Source organism: Oryctolagus cuniculus, chromosome 2 (assembly GCF_051225735.1).
Source record: "Oryctolagus cuniculus isolate XC-2025 breed Fujian yellow rabbit chromosome 2, ASM5122573v1, whole genome shotgun sequence".
Classification (NCBI taxonomy): Eukaryota; Metazoa; Chordata; class Mammalia; order Lagomorpha; family Leporidae; genus Oryctolagus; species Oryctolagus cuniculus.
The window spans coordinates 53,695,852-53,710,964 of record NC_142868.1 but is presented as its reverse complement, the minus strand read 5'-3'; the positions used below and the strand labels follow the sequence as shown (position 1 = coordinate 53,710,964).

Here is a 15,113-nt window from a genome sequence, read left to right as displayed (position 1 = left end):
TAAAGATTTCAAAGTACACAGTGAAAGATGCAAACAGAGGACTGACTCAGGAATGTTGTAACAGAATATTTCTCAGGAGCTATTTTCTGATAATAAGAACTATGGATTACAGGTTACTAAATGGGAACCAAATGGTTATGCAAATTGTATTAAGCAGGTTGAGAAGCTGTCAAGCTAACTAATTCTGTCAGTCCAAATGGGGATTGCTTCCTCTTGTGGCTAATTAATTATAATATGGTAACATTATTTATCTTCTGTGAGGGAAACTTTTGAGGGTAACTGGAGATAAAATTAATCCATCAGGTAAACATACATAAATGAGGACAATCTTTGCTAAATGGAAATAAAAGGTGAACAAATGTCTACATCAGTGACTGTACTATGCTTGATATTAGCCAACTGCCATACCACTCTTCCTCAACCAACCTCCTTTCCAGATGGCTAAATTCAGAGGTTGTCACAACTGAAGAATTCAATACCTATGTTGCTTATCAAATGTTTTAATTTATCCCTTTTTGATATAATTTACATGCAATGGATAAATACAATCAACTTGGACAAATGCAAACAAGTGTTATCAAGATAAAGAATATTTGACCACCCCTGAAAATTGCTATCCTTGAAATAGTTTGCTCAACATAATTTACACTTGTTTTGCATTTGATATCACATACAGCATTATATCTGTGAAATTCAACTTTGTTCTTTGTTTCCAATACTTTGTTTCTTTTTATTGCTTAATTGGGCCTACCCAATGTTATCAATTCAATCAAAATATGTTTTATTTTTACAAACTGATTTCTCTTGACTAAATATAGCCTGTTTGACAACAGGAGGAATTTAAGAGATATGGAGAACAACCAGATTCCAAATGCTTTTCAAAAATTATTTTAAATTTGATATCTCTGAAAATTGCCCTGAGTAATTCACATTTAGAATAGATACTACACCACAGAGTAGAAAAAATTTAGCAAGGGCAAATTTCAGCAAGGATCATGGTTTAGTTACACCCCTCATTATAATGACTGTTTGCTCAGGTCCTTTTTTTTTTTTTTTTTTGACAGGCAGAGTGGACAGTGAGAGAGAGAGAGAGAGAGAGAGAGAGACAAGTCTTCCTTTGCCATTGGTTCACCCTCTAATGGCCGCTGATCCGAAGCCAGGAGTCAGGTGCTTCTCCTGGTCTCCCATGGGGTGCACGGCCCAAGCACTTGGGCCATCCTCCACTGCACTCCCGGGCCACAGCAGAGAGCTGGCCTGGAAGAGGGGCAATCGGGACAGAATCCGGCGCCCCGACCGGGACTAGAACCCGGTGTGCCGGCGCCGCTAGGCGGAGGATTAGCCTATTGAGCCGCGGCGCCAGCCACTCAGGTCCATTTGTAACCTGTTCCATGGGAAAAGCCTTTAAGGAGATGTGGCAAAGATATAACTGCAGTATATCTACATTGATTTAGTGAGAGAAATGGATCATCTTGGCAGTCTATATTAGAGTCCAAATATCTTAACATCTGGTTTATGTCATCTCATTATTGACTCAACTCTCATGCTTACATATTTCTTCTACAACAGAGAATCTAATATTGGACCATAGATCTATGACAAATGCATGAATGCCCCTTAATACATAAGATATACTGAATTAACATGTGATTATTAGACTTGTTTTTTAATTTGTTTTGTTTTTAGCTATTCTGTTTAATTAAATAATAGTTCTAACCACTTAAATGAATAGGAGGCTTTAGGAAATCTTATTTTACCATTATTCATACAGCTTATAATACATAATTTTTAACTTGAAGTCAGCCTGATTATAATTAAATCTATGAAACTTTCTAATGGTAAACCATCATACTGTGATATTCTTTTTTTTGTTTTTTGAAAATTAGAAAGAAATAATTTCTGTTCAATGAGATAAATTTTCCAGTCTTTATTCTTGTTGGTTCATTTATTTGTTAATTCAACAATAATTTTATCTGGAGATTGTGCTACATACTAAGAGTTTCAAAGTTAACAAGTTAAGTGAAATATCTGGCCTAAAAAAGATTACAGTGTACAGAAGAAAAAAAGATAAAACAAATGATCAATTTAATTTACTCAGTGGAGGAAAGAAATGATTAAATGAACACTATAGACAGAAGAGATGAAGGAGGCATGGATAGAAGTGTCAACAAGGTTCTCTCTCAGTAGATAATTTTCAAGACAACAAAAAGAATTAGAAGTAGTTCAGCTTGCAATGAGGTGGAGGGACCCAAGTTCATTCAGTAGCACATTCAAAATTCCTAAACAAGAAAAAGGTTAGAAGAGAAATGCTGCATAACATGGGTTCTAAAATATAAATGTTCAAAAGTGCTGGTTATAGACCTGAGTTCCTTCAAATCTAATACACGTTAAGACTGCACAACAGCACTCAGCAATGGAGAAAGAAATGTCTGTCTACACAAGTAAATTGCTTGTGTTGTCAGAAGTTGATCCAGAAAAGCTTAAACTACTTTCCTCGTTCTCAAGTATAGTAATAGTATTTACCTAGGAAGAAAATATTAGCAACAACATTTATAATAAATATATTAATGTCTTATCATGGAATAAAAATAAATGAAAATAGAGGGTTTTTGTTCAAGGTATATAATCAAATGTGAATGTTCCTTTCACGGGTGGGGAACCTGTTTTTCTGCCAAGGGCCATTTGGATAATTTTGACATTATTCATTTGCCAGACAAAATTAGCAACTTAAAAATTAGCCTGCTGTAGATGTACTGAATGCCCACGCTGTCTGCAGCTTCTTTGGCAGGACTGCACCAGATGATTTCGCAGGCTTTCTATAGCCTGTGGGCTAGACATTCCCCACCCCTGCTTTTGCTAGGGCTAAGAGAAGAAATCGGAGTTGGAAATAAGTGGGTAGATTACATAAAAAATAAATTACATATAAACACAATGGGAAAATTATTTTAACTTTTGTCATGGTTGTCGTTTTTTAAATAGATGAGAAATGCAACTCTGCGATTGGATTATTATGGCGATTAATACAACTAATACTTGCAAATAACTTAGAAAAATGTCCAGCACATGGCAACTCTTTATAAATGCTAGTTGTTGCTCAGATTGTTATAAGCTATAAAACACTGGTGGCACCACTTATTGTGAAAAACACTGTTGCCTGACAAATATCCAATTAAATAGTGGAGTGATAAAAATGCTTTATTACAAAGGACAGACTCTGTGCGCATTATGAGAATGACATGTTAGGGAGTTTCCAGATCTTTATTATATCACAATGAATATTTCCCAGGGTCAAGGGACTAATTAAAGATCATTAGTCTTGAGTTTCAGCTATAAAGTTTATACACTGCTCTAAAGTAATAGAAATTTCTCTTTCATTTTTTAGAAAAGAAAGGACTTTCTAATAAAAATGCCTGGCATTATATTTTTGAAGTACAAAATCACCAATAAAGATATTTTCATTGAAATTTCTAGAAACTTAGAGATAATTCATTGTTGCTTCATTAAAAATGGTTTGAAAACAATTTTTACAAAGTGTAAAATGGGGCCGGCGCCGCGGCTCACTAGGCTAATCCTCCGCCTAGCGGCGCCGGCACACCGGGTTCTAGTCCCGGTTGGGGCGCCGGATTCTGTCCCGGTTGCCCCTCTTCCAGGCCAGCTCTCTGCTGTGGCCAGGGAGTGCAGTGGAGGATGGCCCAGGTGCTTGGGCCCTGCACCCCATGGGAGACCAGGAAAAGCACCTGGCTCCTGGCTCCTGCCACCGGATCAGCGCGGTGCGCCGGCTGCAGCGGCGGCCATTGGAGGGTGAACCAACGGCAAAGGAAGACCTTTCTCTCTGTTCCTCTCTCTCACTGTCCACTCTGCCTGTCAAAAAAAAAAAAAAAAAAAAAAAAAAAAAAAAAAAAAAGTGTAAAATGGACCTAGGGTTAAGTTAAAGAATAAAAAAATGCCCACAATACTTTCTGTATTCCACATATGAATGAGATCATATTCTGTTTGCCATTCTGTTCCTGGCTTATTTCCCTTGACAAAATGTTCTCCAAATCAATCCATATTGTTGTGAGTGATAAAATGTCATCTCTTTTTATGGCTGAATAGTTTTCCATTGCATAAATTTACAACATTTTATTTATTCATTCATCAGCTGATGTATACTTAGGTGGATTCCATTTGTTGGCTATATCATCAGTTCCTTGATGTGACTTCAGAATAATAATATACATTCATTTTATGAAAATGTTTCTATATGCATGCTAAATTTTAGCAAAATTTAATTTAAAAAACAAGATACTGGGATATGACATGTAAAATAAGCTTATAAACAGAGATACTGGAGCTCGCGCGCACGTGTGTGTGTGTTTGTGTGTGAAAGCCTTGTTGATGGCTATGTCTATACCTTTATTTTGATGCTGAGACATTGTGGCAACTGCTTATTTCTCTGTGCTTTGATCTCTCCTCCTGTCAATGAAGAATTTTGTCTGGTTAACACATAAAGTAATATCTAAATTAAATGCTACATGTTGCTGTGCATAAGGTCATTAGTGTATAAATATAATGACATGATTTTGTAATCGTGATATGGATCTAGGAAATGTATAGAACAGTTGGATTGGATGCCTATTTATTCAACTTCAAATTTCAATAAAAGAAAAATAAAATTCCAGAAATGCCTTTTATTTTTATGTATCCACTTATGTGTAATTTTAAATTTTCAACACATTTCTTTTTCAACGATTAAAAAATGTGTTTGCAGACAGCTTGGTTATGTATCTGGCTTAGAGACTTAAAATCGCATATGTTATACAATATGTATAAAATTATCCTTCTGTTTTTCCAACAGATATAGTAGAAATGCCAGAAACAGAAGATATACTTTCTCTATGATTTTAATTTACATTAAAATGTGATGGAATATTATTTTAATATGTCTTCCTTAAACTGGTCATCCATTAAAAAATTGAGTAATTTATTTTACATTACATAGTCAGGAAAGAATGTGTATATTTTTAAATTATTCAATAATTTGATAATATAATGCCGAAATATGTAATTTTTATAAGGTCAATAATGTATAATGAGTGCAAATATCTTTCACAAGATCTTTGGTAACTAACTTTTTTTCATGCACAAAGCATAACTACTCTAGTTTCTATTTTTTTTGAATCTCAATATGTCTAGGGAGACCTATGCTCTCTGCTTAATTTAAAAAAAAATTCATTAATTTTTTTCCCTTTAGTTCAAAATAGTATATAATAATTATACTAAGAAATTCTCCTCACAAAATTAGCCACTAAATACCTTATCCTCTTAACTTTCGAAAAGCTTGCATTGATATATATACCTATATTGTGATGTCCAGAGTAATCCTATGAACCCATCAGAAATTGAAAATAGCAGTTGTGGAAAAAATATTTAATACAGCTAACTTACCAAACATTGTAGCTCAGCTAAGCCTAACTTAATCATGTTATATTTGCTTATGGTTAGGCAAAATCATTTAAAACAAAACATTTTAAAAACATTTTTGTGTATTTATTTTGAAATGCAGGGTTTCAGGGAGAGGGAGAGATAAAGAGATCTTCCATCCTCTGTTTCATTCTCCAGAAAACTGCCAACAGCCAGAACAGGGTCAAGCTGATGCCAGGTCTCCCACATGGGTGGCAGACACCTAAACACATGGGCCATCTTCTGCTCCTTTTCCCAAGAGAAAACAGGGAGCTCTATCAGAAGTGAAGCAGCCAGGACACAAACAAGCACCCACAATGGGATGCCAACATTGCAGGCAGTGGCTTCACTCATTATGCCACAACTCCAGCCTCATTTAAAAAACAAAAAAAAGAGGTTGTTTGTGGGGAGCAACTGGGACTAGACTGTTACTCGAATTAAGACTTATTCTATGCATCTGCTCTCCCACAATATGGTGCTGAGAAGGGAGTAACAGCTTCTACACAGCTGCCTCCAGTTCAACCAATAAACAGCAGGACCTGCTCCTGATTGGAGGAGAGCAGCGTACTTGGCGTGTGGGTAGCAGAGTTGGGATTGGTGGAAGAGGACTATAAAGGAGGAGAGAGACAACATGCACCAGGAACATCTATCTGAAGGAACACCTGTGCAGCCCCCGAGAGAGCCGGCCGGCTGTGTGCCGCTCCCCCGCGGAAGTGGGGAAAGTGGCAGGGGGCCCGCCCCTCCACGGAGGTGGAAGGGTCGGTAGCCAACCCGTGAAGAACCAGCAGCAAACCCGGGGAGGGCCGAGCAGACAAAAGAACAGTGCAGGGTCCTGTGTCATTCCTCCACGAAGAGGGGGAGCGACATAATGGTGCCGTGACTCGGATATGAAGCCTAGGCAGGGTTTAGTGTCGTTCCTCCGTGAAGAGGGGGAGCGACAGTTGTTTTATATAAAAATGTTGAATACCTCATTTAATGTATTCAATAACTGTGTATAAAACGACTGGCAACACAGTATAACTTAGAGTATTCACGATTGAGTGAATAGGAGGTATGGCTCTATGCCACTGTCTGGCATCAAGAGAGACAATTATTCCATCACATATTTCCCTCCCAGAAAACTTGAAAATTCAGAATTCAAAGCACAGTTTCTAATGAATTCATATTGTTTTCATATCATTGTGAAGCTGAAAATCATCAGTAGAGCCATTATGAGTCAGGGACTGTCTGTACACATCAGTGCTATTGCATGTAACCATATGTAATATGTACAAACCCAAAAAGTATATAAATATACATAATTTGTATATACATGTTAAACAAATAGTATTCCTAACCATAAAAATATGAAATATGATAAGTATATACTAAAATTACAAAATGTACTTAAAATACTTAATTAAAAAGTTAAGCAAAACAGTGTTTTATTTCTGTAGCCTAAACTAATAGTTGCAATTTATTATCTTTTGCCAGATACAGGATAGAATTAGACAAAAGGGCACATTTGTTGGAAAACCCAGGGCAAAGATTTTCCTCTGTTTACCACATACAAAAATGTGATAATTTGATGTGAAAAAATCATGTTGACGATGTTTATGAGAAGCCAAAGAATTAACATCAAACAATTTGGAGTTGGCAGAGCAGATTTAAAACTGCCTGGGTTCTGGATGATAGTGCTGCCCTGTCACACCAATCACAGACCTACTTACAATAAATTATTTTTGTATGAGATAATAGAATAGCTTTTTAACCTAAGCCAATTTATGCAAATAATCTTTTAATTGCACTTGAAGTATCTTAATTGATTAACTTGGTGTCATCAAACTTTTTGTAGAAACTGAATGGTCAAAAGTCACCTTTTTCCCTTTTAGAAGCCAAAAACAACAAAAAAAATGGAATAGGAAAAACAGAGACTAATTTTTGACATTTAAAAAATAGATGTGATTGGCTGATCTCATCTGAATTAATGTCATGCTTGATTTTGTGAAAATAGCCATAAAATATCTAGTTATTTTTCCAGGTTGCAGAAAATTAACTGTGTTGTTTGTTGTTAAATTGGCAGTAGATCAGGTAAGCTCATTGAATTCAAGTCCCTACACTACAGAAAAACAGAACTTCTCTGAATTTCTTATTGCTCCTTAGACATGGAAAATTGTATCATACATTGATAGAGAACATTTGCTTTTACTTCCTTCAGAATTGTTATATATCACGAAATCATTCAGATTTCCTGAAAACTAAATTCGTATCCATTTGTCCAATGTATTGCTCTGATATGAAGTGATAAAAAAAAACTCCTCTTATCTTTCTAATAGGGCTAAATAAATCCAGGAGTAGTTCCCCAATGATAAAATCACTTGCTAACCACATTTTCATCACTCTTTTCTGAGGGTTCTCATCTAGTTATCAGCCTAGACCTGCCAGGAATTGCAGGTCACAGTTTATGGAGAATTGTCCACCACTACCCTGCCTTAATATCTGAACGTTCCTCATCCTCAGCTTTGTATCTAAGTACTTGGACTTTGTATCTAAGTACTTGAGAAAGAATCCTCCAAGTCTAAATATGGGGAGACCTCTGTTATCTGGAGTCTGACTTTCAGGTAATGCGTACTCATGGTGCAGAAGACTAATGATGGAGTCCAAAAACTGGAAAAACTGTCCAGAGCTAGGTCAGTTAGGAACGAGGACCTTGAGAATAGAATATATACATAAAGGGCCAAAGTGGGAAGAAAGAAAGTGTCTCCATGGAAGTGAAGAGCTAGCAACTCTCCACCCTCCATGCATCCCAAACCTTTACCAAGCAATCCTAAAAGAACCTCATTGGCAGAGGAGCAATGCATTTGGCTTATTCCTGAAACATTTGAGAGGAGATCCTGAAAAAATCATACTAATGAATAATAATATTGAACAATTTTAGTACTTTCTATTATTGGCATCATATTGTTTTAACATTTGACTATGTAATATAGTGACTCTATGAGAGAGTTTACTGTCATCACCAATTTTTAATGGCGATATTAACAATAATAAAGAGATAAGTATGTTACCCATTAACACTCATGTTTTGAAGTATTAGAGTAAAAATTTGAACCTAGTAACTAATCTCCATGAGACATTAGTTCAAATCATACTTGATCAGCATGATTTGCATGCCTGGTACCATTCCAGGCCCATTGGATACATAATTCATCAAACAAAAGATATTTGCCATTAGAGATTTTTCTATATATTGCCTCAACAGCTGTTGATGGCATTATAATATAGATATATGTATATAATGTATATTATATGTAATTACATACAATTTTGCAGGTAAATATTGGCAAACAAATGTAAAATACATAAAAATAGGAAAAATCTTAATACCTCACCAAAGATTATTTTTTAACCAGAGAAGTCATATTTCAGAGCATCTTCTTGGATGAATTAGCATTCATCTATATGTCTTACAGCATCAATACCTACTGTAATATTGTGAGCACAATACTAAATTAATTTTCAAAATTATGATCCCATAGACTGTAGCTTAAGTTTATTTCTGTTGTATTTTACTAAGAAAAGTAACTTCAAAATTTATTATATTTAATACCATTCATGTGCAGTAAAATGTTAGACTTCAGTTAACAAGAAAACCTAATTATCTAGGAAAGGTCATTCTCCAGTGTGATATTAACAAAATCAGTAACAAGGCCTATTTCTTGAAAGAGTAAGCAGTTTCTCCTGACTTTTCATATTCACATGGAAGGAAATAAAAAATTAATCTTTGGAATTAAATTTTCCTCTGGAACTCTGGTCTTAAATAACTGGACTTACTAGATCTATACCGCAGGAATGAACTTTGAAGCTCCCCATTTGCAGCTTTCTCCTTAAGCTTACTACCATAATCATTACTCATTGAAGAGAGATGTCTTCCTAATTTGACAAGTGTGCTGTTTTCCAATTCTTCTAAAGCAAAACAAAACAAAAAACAACTGCACAGCACAGGTAAAACCCCCTCTTGCAATGCTGACATCCTGTGTTAGAGTGCCAGTTAGAGTCCTGGCTGCTCTGTTTCCAATCCAGCTTTCTGATAATGGCCAAAGGAATTAGGCCCCCACCACCTGTGTGGGAAACCATGATGGATTTCCTGGTTCCTGGCTTTGGTCAGGTCTAGACTTGGGGATTTGAGACATTTGGGTATAAAATGCAAGATGGAAGGTCTCTCTCTCTCCTTCTCTCCCTCTCTTTCTCTGTTGCTCTGTCTTTCAAATACATAATTTTTTAAAAATATCAGTTAGAGTTAGTAATAATATCTGATTTTTTTTACAGGCAGAGTAGACAGAGAGAGAGAGAGAGACAGAGAGAAAGGTCTTCCTTTGCCGTTGGTTCACCCTCCAATAGCTGCCACGGCCGGCACGCTGCGGCCAGTGCACTGTGCTGATCCGATGGCAGGAGCCAGGTGCTTTTCCTGGTCTCCCATGGGGTGCAGGGCCCAAGCACTTGGGCCGTCCTCCACTGCACTCCTGGGCCACAGCAGAGAGCTGGCCTGGAAGAGGGGCAACCGGCACAGAATCTGGAGCCCCGACCAGGACTAGAACCCAGTGTGCCGGCACCGCAAGGTGGAGGATTAGCCTAGTGAGCCACAGCGCCAGCCCATAATATCTGATATGTTAGTAATAATATCTGATTTAGAATCTTCTAATTGAGCTTCAGTTTCTTGTATGTTATGATACTGTGTTAAGCACTCTGGCCTCAGAATCAGCCCTTAAGGCATTCGGATATGGCTGAAGAGCCCATGAGACTATTTTAGGCATGGAAAGCCAAGACACTCTGGCAAAAAAAAAAAAAAAAAAAAAAAAAAAAAAAAAAAAAAAACCAAACACCTAAATGAAAGATCTCTGCAAGTGAGATCCCAGTGGAAAGAACGGGGCCATCAAAGAAGGAGGTACCTTTCTCTGAAGGGAGGAGAGAACTTCCTCTTTGACTATGACCCTGTCGGAATAAGATTGAAGTCAGCAAACTCAAAAGGCTTCCATAGCCTTGGCAACTCATGACTAGAGCCTAGGGAGATTACTGATGCCATAAACAAGAGTGTCAAATTGTTAAGTCAACAACAGGAGTCACTGTGTACGTACTCCTCATGTGGGATCTGTCCTTTTGTGTTGTCCAATGTGAAGTAATGCTATAACTAGTACTGAAACAGTATTTTACACTTTGTGTTTCTGTGTGGGTGCAAACTGATGAAATCTTTACTTAATATATACTAAATCAATCTTCTGTATATAAAGATAATTGAAAATGAATATTGATGTGAATGGAATGGGAGAGGGAGTGGGAGCTGGGAGGGGTGCGAATGGGAGGGAAGTTATGGGGGGGAAGCCATTGTAATGCATAAACTGTACTTTGGAAATTTATATTTACTAAATAAAGTTAAAAAATGATACTGTGTTAAATGAAGTGGTAATTTTCCATACATAACAACTATTTCATTAATAAACATTTAATATTTTAAAATATATACAATATGTTAATATATTTTAAAATAAAAATTATAAATAAGAAGTTGGAGAAGTAATCACTAACTATAGATTCTGAATTCACAAATTCAACTTAATGTGAACCAAAAATATTCCAACAATTAATTGCACATATATAGAAAGTGTAGAGACATTTTTCTTGTGATAATTCTTTGAAAACACTATATGACAATTATTTAAAAAGAGTTTATATTGCTTTAGATACTATAAGTAATTTAAATATGAATTAATACATATGAAGGAGTTTTATGTACAAATTATGCATTCCAAGAACCAGAAACTCAATCCAGGCCTCCCATATGGGTGAACAACATGTAAGTACGTGAGCAATCACATGTTGCTGTTGATGTAGGAATCAATTTTTATTATAGCTAAGAAACACATAATTAGCTTAATCTCAGTTTGTCTCCTAGATTTAGAAAACAGTTATGATAAGCAACTACTACTAGCTCAAATAAATAAATGGCAATAGTATAAAAATCTGTACCACATTAGTATCAAGAAGAAATATTTGCATCACTTTCAACAGCTTCTAAAGAATTATCAACTTCCAACACTTAAACAGTTCAACCAAATAATAAAGCTTGGAACACAATCCGGGCATTTTTAACTTCCAGCCCATTGTTCTTTCCTTTCAGTCATGCATTGAATCAGGTGAATGGCTAATGACAGTGAAGTCTGTTGGACAATTATGAACAGGCAACCTTTTTTAAGAAGTGAGATGAGCCCTGTGAGGACTTAATTAAATCTCAAGAGCTGTAGTCTAACAGAAAGCACACATCTACCACCAAAACCTTATTCTTTCAAATAGAGTGAGTGCCCCCATGTTTCAACTACAAATTCCTACATTTAAATCCACGGTTTGCCAAGCTGGCTGGCGATAGCATCAGTGCCACAGATTCCATGAACATTCTCAATGAAGTTGTGATCCAATACCCTGATCTACGGCTGACAGATTTGGCATTGACACATGGTAAAGTCTGGTTCCCATGATGGATAGTGACACCCCAGGCAAGCTGGGCCTGGAGGAGTTCAAGTACCTGTGGGATAACATCAAAAAGCGGTAGGTCATACACAAACATTTAGATCTTGAGCAATCTGGGTGCATCTGTAGCGGTGAACTGCTGGAGGCCTTTGAGGCAGCAGAGTTCCACCGCAATGATCATCTCTGAACATGAGCATCTGACGCTGTCCAGCTGAGGGAAGGCACCTGGAATTTTGACAGCTTCATCAGCTGCGTGGCCACATTGGACCCCATGCTCTGTCCCTGCAAATCTCTTGACAACAATAGCACTGAACAAATCCAGGTGAATATCCAGGAGTGCCTTCAGCTGACTATGTAATTCTGAATAAAAACCCCAGACCTGTTCCCTTACCATCTTGCTTTAGGAGTCACCTTGAACACTGGTCTTTCCCAGGGCTGAACCTGTTTGCAGTCATATCTGCATGAGCCCTGAAAACCCACAGGCCATTTGTTCTCCCAACCCTTGGCATCCAGCTTCTCAGGCAACAGCCGGAGCCCAACACACACCAATAGGCCACACTTGTGTTTCCCGTGGCACTAAGGCATTCTAGCATGCTCTGCCTAAGGATCACCTTGCTCTCACGACACCTGTCTCATACCTTCTCCATAAGCTCTGTCTGGCTCTGTGCCAAACCCAACATTTGTGTTTCTTCCAATCTGAAGTGCTACCTCTCTCAGCTCTGGATCACTCCAGTCCCTATACCACCTAAACACTGCATCACCAAGCCATTCCAAGTCCATAGAATTCTGTGCCTTCGTTTTCAGCTTCCGCTCTACCAGACCCAGGAGGAAATTGCACTCCTATTGCTACTATCAAAAATAAATAAATGGGTAAATAAATCCAAGGATGTTTCTGCCTCTATCTTTTCTAGTAGTCTTCCTTGCCATCTCAGAACATTATCCTTCTTTCCCTGTCCCAGAGTGACTGAATACATTCTCTTGATTCTAGTCCCCTTAAACTACTGTTAGATATTGGACATTAATTATCCACCAGGTTTCTTTGTTTTTTAATGTTTATTTTTAAAGGATATTTCTAGTAGTTTTCTAGCACTACCAAAATAAAGTATCTGAATATATGATTATGTCTGACAGAATTTTCCCTCTGCACTTAAAACACATTTTCATTGAATATAGAATTTTCGACTAACAGCTTTTATTTCATTACTTTAAAGTTGTTGCACCACCATCTCTGCCTTGACAAAAGGTCAGAAGTTAACATTTTCATTGTCCATTTATATTTAATATGCATTTATCTATGATCATATTTATGATTTATCACTGATTTTAGAGCAATTTATTATAGAGTCCTTTTTAGTTATCTTTATAGTTATTGGTTTGTATTTCTTTCAGCTCCTTTATCTGTGACATAGTTTTCATCCAATGTTATATTTTTTTTTTATTTTTAAATCTAGTTCTCTTTGAATCGTGTGATACTATTCCATGTCATACATGGAATACATTACATTTTTACATACATTACATACATTACATTTTTCACTTATTGTGCTTTATTTTGGATAGTTCCTGCTTTTAGGTTTTTAATTTTTCATGCCTTTACTTCTGTCTTTATATTTTTTAATTATCATTGCATTTTGAGATCTTCTTGGTTCTAATATGCTGATTAATTGTTTGGTTTTATCTATGATAATCTAAATATTCTGAATGTTAGTACATATGCATAGCAAATCATTGATGCACATTCTTTCTTCTCTCTAGAGCCCCTTTATCATGGCTCTACTCTCAAAAACATGCATTTTGAGGGCCAGCATTATAGCTCAATATCTTAAGCCATCTCACCTGCAGTGCTGACATCCCCATACAGGCACTGGTTCAAGTCTAGGCTTCTCCTCTTCCAATCCAACTCGCTGTTAATTACCTGGGAAAGCAGTGGAAGATGACCCAAGTGCTTGGGTCCCTGCACAGACATGAGAGACCTAGAAGAAGCTCCTGGCTCCTGGTTTTGCTTGGCCCAGCCCTAGCTGTTGTGGCCATTTTGGGAATGAACCAGTGGATGGAAGATCTCTTTCTGTGTATCTCTCTCTCTCTCTCTGTAAATCTGCCTTTCAAATAACTAAAGTTTAAAAATTCGATATGAATAATATATTTCCTTTCTGAAATACATTGTTAGTTCTCCTATTCTCTTTTTTATACTAATCAAAATTCAACCTTTTAAACACCTTTTTCTCCAATGTCCTTTCTATCAAGCAATGGCAATAGGTCTATAAATTGAAGTGCTGTAGTTGCTGCTTAGATTACCAACAAGTTTTCAATGTAATAACACAGAAAGGGACATTATAACTCTTCTTACTTAGACTGCTTTGTTAACTACAAGAACATTCCTTCAATTATTTAATGTCATCATAGAATTTGTATTAATTGGAATTAGTTTTGTTTGCCTTCATGGATTAAAAAACTATCAAGTTACTGTGGCTTACACAAGATGTATGTTTAATTCTATCTACACTTAAGGAGTCATAAATTGACAGATAAGGGATACAGTTATCTTGCCATTGTTGTAGTTCTAGTATCAGAACCTCTGGTTCTCTATGATTATTCAAGTTACAGCCATATCTACATTCTAGGCAGCTGACGTGAAGGAAGATAGCTGCAGAAAAACATCCTTTACATTCTAATTTATTTTTAATTAGTATGATACAAATACAGAAATTTGCATGAAACAAATATTGATTAACTGCCATAAGATATTTTAACTACTGCCTGTATTAAGAGATATGATCTTGCCACATAGCATATAAATCCTCCATTACCACTTCAAAAACACCAGTTTTAAGGGTGATCACAAATGACTTTTATCATAAAACTTCTTTACTTTCTCTTACAGATTTATCACTTAAATGAATATTGCTAAACTCATTATGATTTACTTTTGCCTGTTGCTATATATCATAGTAGTTTCCTTTAGTTTAAATCATTCTCTCTTCTTTCTCATTTTTAATGATTCCTTGCAGTTTATTTGGTGAAGAATCTCAATTATGTACTGTAGAGTTTTTTTTTTTTAACAGTCAAGATTTTGTTAATTGCATTCCTTGTAGAGTTTTTCATGTTGGTATGTTGGTTGAGTGTCATATAAATTGTGAGCTGGATGTACAGGGTAAGATAGATTTAGAAATGAT

General features: G+C 36.4%; 1 pseudogene; it reads left to right on the top strand.

Moving 5' to 3' along the window:
* LOC103346103 (calpain small subunit 1 pseudogene) overlaps positions 1-12,298 on the top strand; it is a 44,111-nt pseudogene extending 31,813 nt beyond the window's left edge.
* The last annotated feature ends 2,815 nt before the right edge of the window (positions 12,299-15,113 follow it).